Source organism: Eumetopias jubatus, unplaced genomic scaffold, assembly GCF_037043125.1.
Source record: "Eumetopias jubatus isolate StellerSeaLion01/CBP00866 unplaced genomic scaffold, mEumJub1_p1.0 scaffold_8, whole genome shotgun sequence".
In the NCBI taxonomy this organism is placed as follows: domain Eukaryota; kingdom Metazoa; phylum Chordata; class Mammalia; order Carnivora; family Otariidae; genus Eumetopias; species Eumetopias jubatus.
The window spans coordinates 128867095-128880403 of record NW_028274814.1 but is presented as its reverse complement, the minus strand read 5'-3'; the positions used below and the strand labels follow the sequence as shown (position 1 = coordinate 128880403).

Here is a 13309-nt window from a genome sequence, read left to right as displayed (position 1 = left end):
TTCCAGGTGGGCTCCTGTCTAGAGTTTTGGTAAGGTCCCCCAGGATCGTGTAGCAAGTGCCGGAGTTTGTATTTGAGCCCAGAGAGTCAGCCCCAGGCTCCATGCTCTTACCTGCTGAGATCAGTTGTATACCGTAGGTGAGGGTGTTCTCCGGACACAGGTCACTAGGTGCTGAGCCTGGCAGCAGCTGGAACCCCCACATGCAGTCTGCGGCTGCAGCTCATCTACCATATGCCCTCTCGGTGGAGCCAGCCTGGTCCCATCCCTCTGGGGTTGTTGCAGCCCCAAAGCCCTTCCTGACTTTCGTTCTGCAGAGTTCCGAAACAGGGTCCAGGCCACAGCTCCTGGGAAGCTTGGAGGCTCTGGCTCTGGGTCCTGGCTCCCTCGGGCACTGACCCCACTTGAGTTTGTCTTGGTCCCTCCGATTGTGGTTTTGGCTGCTGGACCCCCATCCCCATCTCGGGTCTGTTCCTGATCCATTTTGTCGCTTAGGTGGGAACTCTTGGAGCATATCAGGCTTGGGCTTTGCTGTCTGTACTTAACATCTGATTCATGAGTAGGGCCCAAGATGGCTGGGTGTCTCCAGTGCCCTCCAGAGCCCCAGTGGGGGCTCCCTGCGAGTCTGAATGTTAACGGTAGGTGCTGGGACTTACGGTGCTCCGGCAGAGAAAGCGCAGTGTTATGGGGCCTTGGAAAAAGGGCCATTGACTAGAGGCTTTCGGGGGAGGCATTTGGTTCCAGAATCTTGAAAACGGATTTGGAGTTAGCTAGAGAGAAAGGAGGGAGGGCCTGGTGGTCGGTGGGAGCTGCAGGAACAGGAAGGTGGGGACTTTTGAGATACATGATGGAGGGCACTGTTCAAACCTGTTAGTACCACTACGTAGAAGCCTGAGATTTGGAAAGGTGAAGTAAGAGCTGGGGGATCACTCCCGGGGCCAGGTGGGGAAGGGCTTTGTGTGCAAGCCAAGCAGCTTGAATGTTCTCTTCTTTGTGGGCTTAGGTCTCTGTGCGTGTGCAGTGCGCGCACGCGTATATCTTTTAGGACTCCATCCCTATAGATCCCACTTTCCCCCAGCGCTGTGCCTGTGCCTACATGAGAGGGGTCCAGGGACTTGACTTTGAAGGCTGGAGGGCTGGATGTGAAGCCACTAAGGAGAGAGGCAGAGGTCCCATGTGAGTTCTCATTCAGTGATCTTTTTTAAAAACTAGAAAGTACTTTTCCAACAGCTGGTTCCACGGAGTCATTGTCAGCCCTGAGAGTGCTCCTGTGGGCCCTGGGGCCCCCCTAGGCCTAGGGTTGGCATTAGGTCCTCACACAGCTGCTGCAGAGCTTCCCCCCCCACCCCCCCACCCCCGTTGACAGCTTTTCACCTCTCCAGACCTCCTGTCTCCTGTCTGCAGGTGTGCCCCTGGAGGAATAGGAAAGGGGGAGCAGAGGGGCAGTGCTCATGTGCACCCCATGCAGGATGTAAAGGACTTCATCGCATGGAGCTCTTTTTTCAGTGACTTTCTTGTCACTCCTTTGTGTAGCCGCAGAGTCTCTGCTAACACGTTGGCAGTAGTGTTGCCACTAGCACCCTTACGATTGCCCCCAGCACCAGTACCATCCCCATTACCATTGTCATCATCACCATCATCACCATCACCACCACCCCCCTTACCATTACCTCCAGCACCATCTGCCGCTAGTACCATTACCACCACCACCATCATCACCAGCACCAACCCCATTACCACCACCACCATCACCATCGCCACCGTAACCATTACCACCACCACCATCACCAGCACCAACCCCATTACCATTACCACCACCATCATTACCAGCACCAACCCCATTACCATTACCATTACCACCACCATCATTGCCACCATTACCATGAACTCTGCCATCGCCACCACCATTTACTACCACCATTGCCACCAGCACCACCACCATGACTCTTCATCCTCACCTTCATCATATCATCTCTGACCTCGGCAATACGTGCGTACCCCAGTACTTGTTCTACATGCTTGACGTAAATGAACTCATTTACTTTTCGTAACATCCCTGGCAGTCAGTCACTTGTTGCAGTCTGCATTTTGCCTTTGAGGAGGCTGAGGCGAGGCGTGGGGATGTTAAATAAGTTGGCCAGGATCACGCAGCTGGTGTGCGGCAGAGATGGAGATCCCACGGGCCGTCTGGTGCCTCCGGTAGCTTCTTCCCTTGTGTGCTGGGGAGGAGGTGTACGGACGGCCGTCGGCTCCCTCTGGCTCGGCATCTGCGAGGTGTTGCTTCGCTCTGCTCTCTAGAGCTCACTGAAGTTTTATGTTCTAATCGAGTGTGGTCAGCACTTGCTCATGGAAATTGATTAGGCAGCACAACCTCTTTCTGTAAACTTCGGAGACGGAGTGTCCATTGAAGACAGAGTGGCTGTGGGTCTCAGGCCTGGAGGGTGGAAGTGCGCACCATCGCTTTAATAAATGAGCTGAAAGCATGGTTGGCGTCTGGCCCGAAGGGCCTGGTTGACTGATGGGCAGATGGTTATGTTACATCTGTCATTGGGGCGCCATTCCTCACCTCCCCGCTGCCATGATCTCGTCCAGGCACTTTTGCTTGGACTTTCTCCATCTCGTCCCTTCCTGGGACAGGTCACCTGGCATCTCTCAAGCAGGGACCTTGCGGGCCTCCTGCCTTCACCCTCCGGGAAGGGTGGTTTCTTCTCAGGGTGTCTGCAAACTCTGAGGCTCGGAAGGAGTTAAGTCCGGCCAGGCTGCCTCCTGGGAACCTGTCCCGAAGGATGCTGTTGGTTTTAATCTTCATTATCTTGAATGACAATGCCGTCAGCACCCGGGAGGGGTCCTTGAACAGCCAGATGGTGGCTGGATTTTTCTGCCAGTCATCAGTTTTCATCTGATTGCAGCGCAGGTGCAGGGAGGAGCTGTTTCTCAGCACTCCTTCAGATTTCCACTGCTCAAGTAGATTCCTCCAAGGACCCGTAAAAGGAGTATTAAGGCTGGGAGCATTCCAGAGAGGTAAGGTGGTGGATTCATAAATAGTTAGTGATGTCAACTATATGCAGATAAAAAATTTTTTAAAATATATTTATTGAGCACCTACTATGTGCCAGGAGTTAACAATAGGCTTTGGGGACACAGGAATGAGCAAAGCCAAGCTCCTGGTCCAGTGGATCTTCTAGTAAACACACACGCATGGGATATGTCAAGTGCGGGAGGTATTGAGAAGGGAAGATAAAGCCAGATAGAGAAGCAAGATAGAGCGCCAAGGGTCAGGGTGACTGGGCCAGGACGTGGGGCGGGATGTTATCTTGAAAAAGAGGTTTTCGAGCAAGTAGCAAGTAATCATAGTCCTGAGTGAGGTGAGGAAGCAAGCCTCCTAGATAAGCAGGGAAGAGCATTTCAGAAAGAGGGAACAGCAAGTACAGGGCCGTGAGCAAGGAGTATGATTAGCACGGAGAGGCTGGTGGCTGAGGAGTGGGTGTCGGGAGGTATGCACCAATTTTTCTTTCCTTTTTCCTTCTTTCTTTTCTTTCTTCCTTCCCCCCCCTTTTAATCCTCATACCTTTAGGTATGGCCAAATGAATATTTGCAGCCCTGTCAATCAGGTTAGCAGCGCTTTCCTTGGGGGGGGGGGAAGAAAAGCGTTGGCATAAGGGGGTGAATGGCAGGTGTGTTTTCTCTTCTATCCGCATTAAATTTAAAAAGATGGTTTTCAAGTAGAAATGCCAGAGCGCAGTTTAAGAAGCAGAAGTCTGAAGATGGGGGATATCTGTAACCCACCCGTGGTCTGTGTTCTTCTCCCTTTTGTCCTTCCGTATTGCTCTTATATAATTTTGATAGTCATCCTGGATAAAGGAATTCTTCCTGTCATTCTAGCATGATTACCTTTTCTCATTCATTCGTTGATTCCTTCAGTGAGCCTTTACTAAGAATGCCATCAGTGGCAGGTGCTACTTTAGGGACTGGGAATGTAGAAGCAGTTGTGCTCCTTTTGGGGCAGCTCCTGGGGCATGGGGTGCTGGCATTGAAGTCACCCCCAGAGTTGTCATTAATTTGTTTCAGCTGATGGCTGAAGTGTCCCATGACACTTCTCTTGCTTACTTCTTCCACTGCTCTCTTTAGTGGCTCTTTTACCTCTCTGTTAGAGAGGTGTCCCCACTGAGAACCCGGCTTCCTTCTGCATCCTCCTTCATCACCAGGCCTCAAAGAAGAGCCTGCGGGCAAGGGCTTTCGTATTCTCAGCTGGGCCATCAGGATCTGGCTTCCGACCCCAGGCTGTCCTCTGAGCCATCAGTGAGCTGGCGGCTAGGTCTCCACACCCCCCTTCCATCCTCGCCCTTCCTGAACGGGGCTGCGCATTCATCCCATCGACCACCTCCTGCTGCAGAAGCCCCCCGCCCCTGCACCCCAGGCCCTTTCTGGAAGAGGACTCCCATTCGGGTGCCTCTGCCGACACCGCCCCTCCTGCCCTTCGAATGCAGGTCACCTCCAGGTTCTGCGGCTTCTTCTCATTCGTGAACTCGCCCCCTTAGCGATGGGTGTATGGATATGTTTTCCCACCTGTCCTGCTGGCAGCTTTAAGCTTAGTATGTTGAATCCCGAGTCCTTCACCTGCTGTCCTCCTTATGGCTCCCCCTTTCTGCTCCCACCTTCTGTGACTGTAGCACCTTTGTCCCTGTCTGTCACCTTCTTGGCATCTACCCAAACCCTAGGAATTCTCGCAGTCCTGTCTCTGACACCCACCCCTTTTCTTCCTTTCTTCTACTCCTTCTCTCCTCTGCCAGCCCCGCCCTCCCCCCCACCCCCGCCGGGTCCTCCGGAGAACAGTGGCCCCCAAACCGGAGAACAGTGGCCCCCAAACCGGAGAACAGTGGCCCCCAAACCGGAGAACAGTGGCCCCCAAACTGGTAGCTTCGCCAGCACCTGGGGACTTGTGAGAAATGCACATCCTTGGGCCCCACCCCAGATCTACGGAATTTGAGCCTCTGGGGGGTGGGGCCGAGAAATCCATGTTTTAACCCTGTCTGTCCAGGTGATTCTGATGCTGGAGAACCACAGAGGTAGGTAACTGAATAAGCTTCCTCCCTTGTCTCCCTGACTCACTTGTTTCTGCTCCCATCAGCCATGCACCACGATGCCCGCTTTCTCTTCCTCAAGGGCAGCCCCTATCTGACCCCTGTTGTCACCCACGTCCCGTGGCTCCTGCATCGGCCACTGTGTGACAGGCCTGAGGTCCCGCTGTCCAGGCGTGAACCCACACCAGAACTCTTGAACTCTGTATTTCTGGTCTGCTGGGTTAACTCAGAAGTTGCTTTTTTTTTTTTTTTTTTTTGGTAAATTATATCATTTTGCAGAGATGATGTGGCTCCTTTTGTGTAGCAGATGTGCCAAAAATTTATGCACGGTGGATTTTCTGAGGGGAGGGAGAGGTGGGTAATAGAATATTCTTTTCAGTGAAGTTTTTTAAATGCCCTGGGAGAAGCCATGGATTGAAGTAGCTTTTGTTTGCTTGGCTGTGTCTTCTGGGTCATTCCAGGCCAGTAACTTTCAGCCCTGGCCTTTTTTCAGTTGGAGGAGGCTGGAAGGTGCTGATTTCCAGGACTACTCCAGCTTGGCTGTATCCTAGGTTTGTGACTCTTAAGGTAAAATATTTCTTGCTTTTCTTAAAAATAGGTTAGAAGAGAACTGAAGTAGGCTGAAAAATGTCTTCCCGAGATATGAAGTCTTAATCCCTGGAACCTGTAAATGTTACTTTATTTTGGAAAATCGGCAAAGACCCTTTGCAGGTGTGATAAAGCGAATGCTCTCAAGATAGGGAGATAATCCTGGGTCATCGGGGTGTGCCCTAAATGCAATCACACGCATGCTTATAAGGGGCGGGGGAGACAATGTGACCTCGGAGGGAGAGATTGGAGTCCTGAAACCACAAGTCAGAAGCTGGGAGAGGCAAGGAACGAACTCTCCAGGTCCCCTGGAGGGAGCACGGCGCTGGGACCCCTTAATTTTGGGCTTCTGGCCTCCAGGGCTCTGAGAGAACAAGTTTCTGTTGTTATAAGGCATCAAGTCTGTGTTACAGCAGACAAAGGAAATTTTACCACAATTAAAAAAACAAAACAAAACCATTCTTTTAAAAAAAAAGAGAAATGATCGCGTCTGTGTTTGTAATGTGTCCTGGGTGGCAGATGTGTCTGTCCTTGGCACCGTGGTTTCTACATGTGGGACTGGTGGGGTCGGCAGCCGCAGCACTGCCCCTGCCCAGCTCTGCTCTGATGATTTTCTAAACCTCCTGCCCTGCTTTCCACTCCCGAGTGGCGGTTTGTGTCTTGCAGTCCCAGTCGCTGCCTCCCATTGCGATGCTCTCCCACATCCACACCTGCTGTTTTGTTCTCACTAATGGCAGCTGCGGAGTGTGGCAGCTTCCGGTCCCTGTTGGAGTCGGCATTGATGGGTGGTGGGAACAGCCAGGTGGGCTTTGTTTCCCTGTCTCTGTCACCCTCCCATATTTGGGGATTTGATAAATATCCCGATCCTGAAATGAAGAGTGGCCTCGAACGTTCCTCTCCGAGGTTTTCGTTTCAGAGTGGCATGGTCCGCTGGGACCCCTCCCCAGCTTTCTGCGGTGAAGGCCGGGGTTCTCTGCGGAGGGGACTTGGGGAATTGTCTGGGGTGCTCAGTCATTAAGTGACTCGTTTATTGATCAACTACTAGAGTCACAAATCAGAGCATTTTAAGACTGGTTCCTGGAGATGATCTAACCCGTTTTCCTCATCTTACGTCTGAGAAAACACAGGCCCCAACTGTTGCCTCTTAGCTGAGCGATAATACAAAATAACCTGAGACTTAGTCCGCGTTGCCCATCTGCCTCCGTCCCTCTCTACCCACAAACTGTGCTAAAATGTGTTGGTGGGCAATAGCTGTCATTATATTTAATTTTATAAACAGCTGATATTTACTGAAGCCATTCTGTGTGCGAGGCACTGCTTTTAGCGCTTTTCCTGTATTAGTCTGTTTCATTGTCATTAAAACCCAAGAGGTAGGTGCTATTATTAGTAGAGAGTGTCTAGGCTTTATAATTAGTCAAACCTTTAAATTTTGGGACCATCGTTTGCTAGTTAAATTTAAGCCTCATATATAAAATGGGGATGGTAGTGCCTCAGGCCCTCAGTAAATAGTTCTAGGTGAAAGGAACAGGTAGAGGAACAGATAAATTACGCGCTCAGAAAAATACACATAATTAAGAAATACCAGTCAATAAAATGTTAACAAACCCAGGGGCCTGTGTGTTTCCTCCGAGCCTGTGACATGAGCCTTTTGGTTCATTTGTTTTCCCATCTGGGAAATGAGGATAGTAATATTTGCCTTATAAGATTGTTCTAAGGACTGGATGGGAGAATAATATACCCAGTGCATAGCACAATGGCATGAAGTTAGTGATCACCCCACACATGGCAGCAGTTTCTGTTTGCTCTTGAGGTACTTGAAGGGCAAACGAGGAATGCATTGTCATTTGGCTGTGGGGTGACTGTTAAATCCTGTTCCAAGATCTGCCCTTTGAGCAGGACAGCCAGCGTGAAGTACAGATGACTCAGTTTGAACAAGGATATCTTGACCCCAAAGGGCAGCAGAAAGAGCTCTCTCCACCATCAGCCCCAGCCAGAAAATTCCTCACTGTCTAATGGGAAGGCACAATGGACAGAAGGAGCTACTGGCTGGGTGCAGATGCATCTGTCCACAGTCACACCGTCTATGGGCATGAGTCATGGGCTGTGTCCTCAGATGTGGAGGGCAGGGACAGGGAACAGCATGCCATCAGACCCATCTGATGGGGTGAGTGGAACTGTGTTTTAGAAGGATGGTTGAGCCTAACTCTTTTTCCATTATAAGCTCTATGTTAACTTGGGCAAACTCTGCTAATTATTTTTTCCAACTTAGAGGAGTATGTACTGACCTCTGCTCTGTACCAGGCACTGTATTAGGTTCTGGGAAGACAGAAGAGACATGGTTTCTGCCCTTGGGCAGTTTATAGCTCCCGGGATACATGGGCAAGGAAGTAGCAATAGCAGGTGCACACTGGTGCTATGGCTGTATTTACACGCGCGTGTGTGCGGCCAAGGCATGTGTCATGGTCTGAGTATAAACTCATGAATTTTTCTCATTGGAAGGCCTCTTGACAGATGACTCATGATCTTGTTTTCTTTTTTAATATATCATTTATATTCATCAGGATGGATTAGGTTATGCTATTTATATGAACAATCCCTAAGTCTCCATGGTTTAACTAATAAGGATTTATTTCTTACTCATGTAACGCACTCATCTGCAGTTGGTATGTGTGTATGTGGAGGGTTCCTGCTCCGTGTTACTTGTACTCTGGGACCCGGGCAGGTCCCACTCCCTGGAATGTCCTAGATCACAGTGGCTGGAGGAAGTTGGAAACCGGGGAATCATGTTCTGGCTCTTAGCAGGCTTTTGCTTATAGTCAGTTGGCCAAAGGCAGACACACAGTCGCTGTTCACCTCCAGGAGCTGAGGAAGATCAGGTCTACCTGGCACTGGGACGCGACAGCCCTCGATTATTCTGACCAACTTCACATTTGAATTCCTAAGCTAGAGGATGTAACAAAACAGTGCATTGAAAAAGGAGCTTGAGAAGGTGGCCAGAAACATGAAAAGGAGTGACAGCCTGACCTCTAGGAAAAGTACAGGAAAGTCATTATCTATAGCGATAAGGTCAGATAGATCCACTGTGTAGAGCTGATGGCCTGCACACCTTTGTAGCTCCTGAGGGCACACAATGCTGTTGCAGCATAGTACAACTTAGTGCTACACAGTGCCTTGGCCAGGCACCGAGCCAAGCTTGGGGATGCGTAAATTACTGGGATCATTAAGAAAAACTTAGAATATATTTATTATATTGGTTATAAGAAGAGGGAAGTATCTTTTCACTTAGTTAAAACTAAATGTAACAAAAACAGTAAGCCTTTTGTTACCTAAAAAAGTCACTTAGGGGCCCCTGGGTGGTTCAGTTGGTCAAGCGCCTGACTCTTGGTTTCAGCTCAGATCATGATCTCAGGGTTGTGAGGTTGAGCCCCACGTCGGGCTTCATGCTCAGTGCAGAGTCTGCTTGAGATTCTCTCCCATTCCCTCTTCCCTTCTCTCCCTGATTTCTCTCTCTCTCAAAATCAATAAAATCTTTAAAAAAAAAATCACTTAAATGGAACTTGGGTACAGTGAGGCATTGCTGTTTATGGTTTTCCGTTTCTTCATGGGTAGTTTGAAAGTGCTTGATCTTTTGGGCAGACTCTAGTCTTATCTCCCTTGTTCCTTTTTTTCCCTTATTTATCATGCTTATGATTGTTGAGAATTTCCAGTAATATATTGAAAATTGAGCCACTTTGCTGTAAGTATGTATGGACACATGCACACACACTTTTTCTATTAGGAGAAATATGGGCTTCAGCAAGCAAAAGGTCATTGGTTGGGGTCAGAGAGGACCCAGGACATCATTTTGGAATAGTCTTATCTGGTATCTCTGCTCTGTTCTCTTTCTCAGCACACGCTCTTCCACATCCTTTATACAGGTGGCTGGGAAGAAAGCTCCTTAAATACCTGGGGCTCGCTTTCCCAGAGATCTGCACTAGCTAATCAGTCAGACATTTATCAAGCATGGTTTATATCCCCCAAGGCTTGGTGGAAAAAGAGAGAAGTGTAAGGTCTGGCCCCCATGCTCTAGGAGTTTACAGCGTGGAGATGGGGAGAGAAATCAGTATTTGCTTGCTTTGTGCACACACTGTTCCAGGCTCTGATAGCGCCTCATTTAACTCTACAGTAGGCTTCAGTAGCTGCCAGTTTGTCTTCTTTAGGATGAAGCTAACTTTGTCACGCTTCCATAGTAAGTGGCAACATTTGCTTGTGAAGCTCTCTTTAAGCCCATTCTGCCCGAGGCACCTGGGTGGCTCAGTCAGTTAAGCGTCTGCCTTCGGCTCAGGTCATGATCTCAGGGTTCTGGGATCGAGCCCCGCATCGGGCTCCCTGCTCAGCAGGGATTGTGCTTCTCCCTCTGCCCACCCCCTGCTCCCTGCTCATGCTCGTGCTCTCTCTCTCTCTCTCTCTCTCTCTCAAAGTCTAGTCTGCCCTTGCTATGATATCTGCCAGCCAACACAGAGCATTCAGAGATTCCCCTAAAGCAGAGTGGGATCTCAGGAGGACAGAGATTTTTGTTCTCTTAAGCACTTACGTTCCCAGTGACGACCTGGGAGCCTGGCTTAGATACTGTGATGATTTAAGAAAGGCTCCTGCCCTCAAGGAGTGAGCAGTCTCCTTACCGCTGTGAAGCTGACGATAAGTACATCAAATCAGCGCAGGGGGTCCGTTATCACGGGCACTGGCCCAGACAAAGGTGCCTCCCTCGCATGGAGTTCATGAGAAGTGCTGAGGGCACTCCGCCCGGGTGTGACCCTGCGTGACTGGGTTTTAGCCAGTCACTCCTACGCTCCTGCACAGCGGCAGGACAGGAAGGAGTGAGCACCTTGGGAGGTGAGGTAGCAAGCCCCATCAAGATGCTGTATGAACAAGAGGGGCTGCGTGCAGATGCCAGCCTCAGGATGGAGAGAAGCGCTTGGGCTTCGCGATGCTAAGCATGGGGAATAAAAGAGGGAGGAGCCTGAGAGGATCTGCACATTCCTGGCTTGGGCAGCTAACTAGCCGGGTAGTGGCGGACCAGGAGAGGGACCAGATGGAGCAGAGAAGATAATCCTGTTTCAGACAGGACAAGACCGTGGGCTTATGAGTCAAGCTCTCTGAGTTCTCTACTATTAGCTTAGATTCCTGTAATACGGGAATAGAAATTGTACCTCCCCCCATAGGGGTTTAATAAGGATGAAATGAAGTCATGCACATACGGCACTTAAAGTTTGAGACGTAGGTGCTGGCTGCGGATAATTACTAATAACCAGTAGTTAATAGCTGATAAAGAAGATGGATAAAATACAGCTTACTGCAGTGGGGGATTTTTAATTTATTTGTTTTGTAGTTTTATTAACCCAAATGCGATGTGCACGTAAGCTGTCTGTCTGCTTTCTTCACTGTGCAGCCTGGCATTGGGATTGACTGGCTGGGCTGCTCTTTCCACGGTGGGTTTGTGGCAGCCACTGTGATCTGTGTCTGCACCGTGAGACGTGTGGCTCATCAGCAGCACGTCATGCTCCTTGACGTTGTGGACTAGGAACTTCCGGAAGCCACTGGGCAGAGTGTGCTTTTTTTCCTTGTTGCTCCCGTAATCAGTGCTGGGCATCAAGATCTAGCCCCTGAGTCTTCTGTGCACCCTGCTGTCTGTGCCTCTGGGTTTCCGCCGGTTGCGCTTAATTTTGACGTACTGGTCTGACTGGTGCCTGATGAACGTCTTGGTCCTCTTTTTAATGATCTTGGGCTTCACCAGGGGTCTGAGTAGGAGATGGCTGCCCCCTTCTCGGGCAGCGCTGAGGAAGAGAGTACAGTAAGGAATTGAATATCTGGTAACCTGTATTCTCATTTTCAAGAGTTGGGGCCAAATGCTATATAGGAGCAGATAAAGGAAAAAAAGTTAATCAGATATCTGTTATATGGTCAGGCTCTATGCCAGATCCTATCCTAGGTATTTTGCAAAATTTTATTGACTATTTTAACCATCCCATTAGAGCAGGCTGACTAGATCCAAGAATGTATAATGATTCAAGAGGTTTATTTCTCATTCCCCAAAAGAGTCGGTTGGGGAGAGTAGAGGAGCGGGGTGGTGTGTCTGCTCCACGCAGTGACTCGGGCCCTCATATGGTCTTGAAGCTCTGGACCCTGATGTCCAGCCAGCACGGGGCAAGGGCAATGAGCATCCTTGACGCTCACGTCCCGCTGGTTAAAACTGAGTCCCAGCGTCAGACCTCACTGCAAGGAGGCTGAAAATGGTCTCACCCCCATGTGCGGAGCTTGGCAATCAGCTAGCTCTCTCCACAAAGGGCCCAACTTATAGGTGAAGGGGCTGAGTTTTGGAGAAACGGATACATTTCTTGAAGGATTATTTATGGAAGGCAAGATGGACGGCTGGGGGATTTGTGGGTGAAGTGAAGTGGATTTAGTGGGATTAAGTAATTAATAAAGGAGGGATATTTGCAGTCAAGGTAGTTGAGGCAACTCCTGGATGGTGTCCCAGGCAATGAGCTGGTGCTAAGGAGGCACGGTGGTGAGGGTTGTTGGCACCTGAAGGTAAGGACTAGGAAACCCCGTGTGTGGACGAATAGCCACGGGCCTGCTGGAGCTGCTCTGGATGGCAGTATAACTGGAAAGGGAAGGAGAACCCAAGATTTGTCAGAAATGGCAGAGGAATGCAGAGTTTATGGCCAGAAGGTCCAAACTTCAGACAAGTCAACCAGAGCATTTTTATGAGTGGAATAACTTACTTGTTTAGCCCTGCCGTGTGCACATTGTAGGATGGTAGAGAGCTTGGAGCTCATGTGCCCTGTGGGAGAGAGAAAATGAGATGCGATGACAGGGCAAACCAAAACCAGCTGTTGTGATCCATACTTTCAGATTACAGAGGTTATGGGAGCCTGTGTGAACTTGGAGGTTGTTTAGCATCTGGATAAGGCTGCCGGTGAAAGGGAAAGTGCAGTTCTCTTCCCATGGGTGGTTTTTGAAGTTGCTTTTGAGCTCGGGGATAAATCATTCTATCGGCCCATGTTTATTGAACACGTACCATGTGCCCCCAGATTTGCAGCACTGGTTCCTAAGATGGCGAGAAACGGGCACAAGGTATAACCCACCGCCTGAACTGGAGCCTGCTTGTAGTGAGGACACACTCCTGGGGGAGTGGGCGAGGGCCTGAGGGTCCTTTCGGCATCCAAAGGAGTCAGTGATTGATCACAGCACCCAAAGCCCCAGGAGGTGGGACCGCCTGGGTTCTCATCGGCTGAGTTCTGTGAGCCATTGTCAAGTCACTGGGCTTGCTGGTCCTGGGTATCTCATCTGTTTAAAAATAAACCAAAGAGCATGGGCAAGGCTTCTTTGTTTTCATTATTCAATAAGTATTTGCTGTGTACCATCTGTTCAGGTCTGTGGGGCCCAGAAGGGTAGGACGCAGAGCTGCTGTCCTCAAGAAGCGAAGGAGTGAGATTAATCCGTGCAGAGGGAAAAGGCAAGCTTGTACGGACTGTCGACAGATATTTATGAGAACCTCTGCCTTACAAGGCTCTGCGCCCAGGGCCACGGCAGTAAGTAGGCTGCCTCCTTCCTGCACGCTCTCCATCCTTTGCAATCTTGCGCAGCTGCCCTGGGCTCCC

At 49.9% G+C, this 13309-nt stretch overlaps 1 protein-coding gene across 1 annotated transcript in view; it reads left to right on the top strand.

Moving 5' to 3' along the window:
- The window catches only part of LOC148163811 (xylosyl- and glucuronyltransferase LARGE1-like), a 304191-nt gene that overhangs the window by 79203 nt on the left and 211679 nt on the right, over positions 1–13309 (top strand). The gene's annotated exons all lie outside the window — the stretch shown is intronic.